Genomic DNA, 3,637 nt, shown 5'->3' on the forward strand with positions numbered 1-3,637 from the left:
CCGAGAGGCGGCATCCGGAGTGGGCCGGGACGAGATCGGGCGGCCGGGCCGCCGGCTGTGCGCCCTCACGTCCCCGAGATCGCGAGCTGTCCCCGCTGACGTTTCGGTCGGTTGTCGGGCGCCACCTGGCGGCCGCTTTTATATAGCGTTTCCCCTCCGGAGCGTCGGCGACGTCGGCAAGGGATGCGATTTGGTCGCGGTGTCCGGGGCGGAGTTCCAGAAGGCCGGCGACGTTGGCGTGATCGTCCCGCTGTCGTCGGGGCGCCGGCGGCTGGTGCACTTGCCGGAGATTGAACCTCCGGGTATATGGGGGAGTAGTGGCGGCGCTCCCTGGGAGCGAGCTGGGGTGGGGGGCTGCCCGGACGGGTCGACCAGCACCCGCCGGTGCTTTCCTCCCCCAACCCCTCGACCGCGGGGACCGCGGGGACCTCCCGGGGCCGCCACCCGGAGACTGTGGCCACGTCGGTCGCTCGTCGGTCCTTCCCTGCCAGGCGTCTTTTGTCTTCCCTCCCGCGTCGCGGTCGGGCCGGGCTGGGCCGGGCCGGGCCGGGCTGGGCCGGTGAGGACCGTCCTGAGCCTTGAGGGGAAGCCCGCGGAGGGCGCCGTGGGCCCGGGAGGGGGCACGCGTGGGGCTCCCGGTCGTTGGACCCGATTTTCTCCCCAGATTTTCCGAGGCCCGCTGCGGAGTTGGGGACCGGGCCGGGCCGCGAGGGGAGGCCCGTATAGGGCGCCAACGCCGGCGCGCCCGCGATCCCCGTTGAGGTCCCGCCGTCGGGGGCGCCTCCGCGGAATTCAACCCCCCCCAAAACAGTCCCAGCCGGGGGTCGGGGACTGGCACGGGGCCGGTCTTGCGAGGGCCGGGGAGGCTTCCGCAGGCGACAGCGCGGAGTGTTTTATTTTTCTAAGTCCCGACCAGGAGACGACCCGTGCACGGGCGAACGTGTAACGGGGCAGGGCCTACCCGGCCAGCCCCTCCCCTCCCAATCCCGCGATTCCCTGGTCGGTCGGTCGGTCGGTCGGTCGGTCCTGGGGTCGACCAGATGGCCCCCGGGGACTTCCGGGGGGGGGGGGTTGCTTGGCGGCGATGGGAAGATGCTTGGGGCCCGTGGCCGGGCCAGGGTCCCAGAAGGTCCCAGTGACCTGTGGCTCGGCCCCGCCTGCCAACGCGGTTATTTTTGTCTCCTCAAAGGAGTGCTTTTTGCTGCCAGGTAGGTGCTGACACGTTCTGATGTGGCGGTTGTCATCCTGTAAGAGAGACTTGGGCCTCGTCGTCGCTGGCGTGGCTCCGGGCTTGGTGGTGACGCTGAGCCGGACCCGACTCCGCCCTTGCCTGCCTGCTTGCTCGAGCCGTCTGCCTTGGGCCTGCGTGCCGGCTCTTGTGCATCCAGGTGTGGTCCAGGCTGTGGTGCCACCTCCGGTCTCTGGCACCCGAGGGCAGCGTGGGGAGGCGGCGTGGGTCTTCTACCCTGTGCGCCCCCCGCTGCGGGCACCCGGCCGCGGTCGTGACAAACCCACCCTTGCAAGGCTCCGTGCCGCGTGTCAGGCGTTCCCCTTTTCCCTTGTGGGTTGTCCGGCTGCCTGTTCCCTGGGAGAGGTGGGGGAGGGGTGCTGGCGAGGCTGAAGCAGGCCCTCCTCTGGTCGCTGTCCTCGCTGGGCGTTTCCCCAGCCCCCCCTCACCCCAGGACTGCCTTGTGTTGGCGGTAACCGATCGATGTGGTGATCTCGCGCTCTCCCGGGCCGGGCCTAAGCCGTGTCAGACGAGGGACGGACACTCCTGGCGGGTGGGGCCGCTCTTCTCGTTCTGCCTGCGGGCCCCATGCTCCTCCTTCCCGCCTGTGGGCGGTGCAGGGGGGTGCAGAGGGGTGCGGACTCCGGCCCGACCCCGGCCTCCCGTGGCTTGCGGGACTGGGGTCAGCTGACGCAGCGGACACTCTCGCTGGCCTCTCCTGGCTGTGTGTGGTGGGTGGCCTCCTCCCCGTGGTGGGGGGGGCCGCACCCGATGCCACGCTGCTCACCGCCTGGGCGTGCTGAGCGCGTGGCGCCTGGCCCTCCGTGGTGCCCCTGGAGCGCTCCAGGTCGTCTCAGGTGCCTGAAGCCGAGTGGTGGCGCCGTTCCCTGTTCCCAGCGGACCCCCTTTGGGTCGCCGCCGTTGGCGGAGATGCCCGAGGTGGGCGGGTGGCAGAATCGGTGAAGGGAGGCACACCCGTTCCCCCTGCTGTGGGGAGCGGGCGCCTTGTCGTCCCCGCCCTGCAACGGCCGCTGTTGCCCGGAGGGTGTGGGGGACTGACTTGGTGGGGCGAGTTTGAGTGATCGTGGCGGGCCGAGCCGGCGCCGTGGCGCTTGGCCAAAACCCCCTCTGAGCGAGGACTTGTCGGTTTCTTGCCCAGCGCGTTGCTGCTGGTGTTTCGCCTCGGTTTTTCTCGGGCCTCACCTGGAGGCGCGGCGCTCCTTCCGGGCGGTGACACGAGCAACCGCGCGCGTGGGGAAGGCAGGCGGCCCTCGTTGTGGGCCCTGACCGCGAATGCTCTGGAATGCCCTGTGTCAATCCGTTGCCGTGGACCTTTCTCCCCCGCCCCGGGTCCTGGCGGCCCCGGGAAGAAACGCCTTTTGTTTGGCGGGTCCCGATGGGGGGACGAATTTGGGTGGGGGGCGACGCGCCCTTGGTGAGAAAGCCTTCTCTAGCGATCCGAGAGGGTGCCTTGGGGTACCGAAACCCCCCAGTCGCTGCCCCTCCTGTGCGCGTAGTGGCCACCCGTGTTGGGGGTGACTGCATGCCCTTGTGCGTGTTAGGCGGAGCCTTCTCTCCCGCGCGAGAGGAGGTCTGTCGGCCCCGCGGTGGGGCCGAGCGCCGCTCTTCGCCTACCGCGGCCTGCGCCTCCCCCCTCTGAGTCGGGGGAGGGTCACGCCAGGCCTGGCCGGTGTCCGGCGCCGGGGCCCGTGCGCCTCGGGCGTGTGGTGTGCGAGCGCGCGCGCACGCGCGCGGTGTCCCCCCGCTTCTCCCGTGGCGGTGTGTGTCCCGAGGGGCTTGGGGCGTCCCTGCGCGCCCCGCCCCCCCTGCGCCGCGCGGGCGGCGGCTGTCTCCCGCCCGCCCCCGTTCCGGGCTCGCCGCTGGCGGGTGGCGCGCGGGCGCGGGTCGGGGCCGCCTGGCTTCGGGAGGCGCTTGGTGTGGCTCCGGGATGGACGATCGGATGGAGGTTGGAGACGGGCTCCCGCGGCGGGGGGTCCCCGTGGGTCCGGACCCTAGGGCCGTGTGTTGTGGGGCGGGGCCTGGCTCGTGGGGAGGCTCGCTAAGGGTGCTGAGGCCGGCTGGCGCCGCGGGCGTCGCGGGACCGCCCTCGTGCTGGTGGCGGTGGGATCCCGCGCACGTTTACCTGGTGGCCTGGCTCGCGTCTCCGTTGGCGCGCCCTTCCCCGAGCCCGTGCCCTCCTCCGCGTGCGTGCTCTCTGGTCCTCGCTTCGTGCGTGTGCTGCCCCCCTCCCTGCCGCCTCCGGCCCACCTCCCGTTCTGTGCTGCTTTTGTTTCCCCGTCTCGGCTTGGACGACCGAGCGCCGCGTCCGCCCCTTCTCCTCTCCCTCCCCCGTCACCGTGTCGGGCCCGAGACCAGGCCTCGCCGTTTGTCGGGTGCCCGCCCCTCCCT

Source organism: Prionailurus viverrinus, unplaced genomic scaffold (assembly GCF_022837055.1).
Source record: "Prionailurus viverrinus isolate Anna unplaced genomic scaffold, UM_Priviv_1.0 scaffold_106, whole genome shotgun sequence".
Lineage (NCBI taxonomy): Eukaryota > Metazoa > Chordata > Mammalia > Carnivora > Felidae > Prionailurus > Prionailurus viverrinus.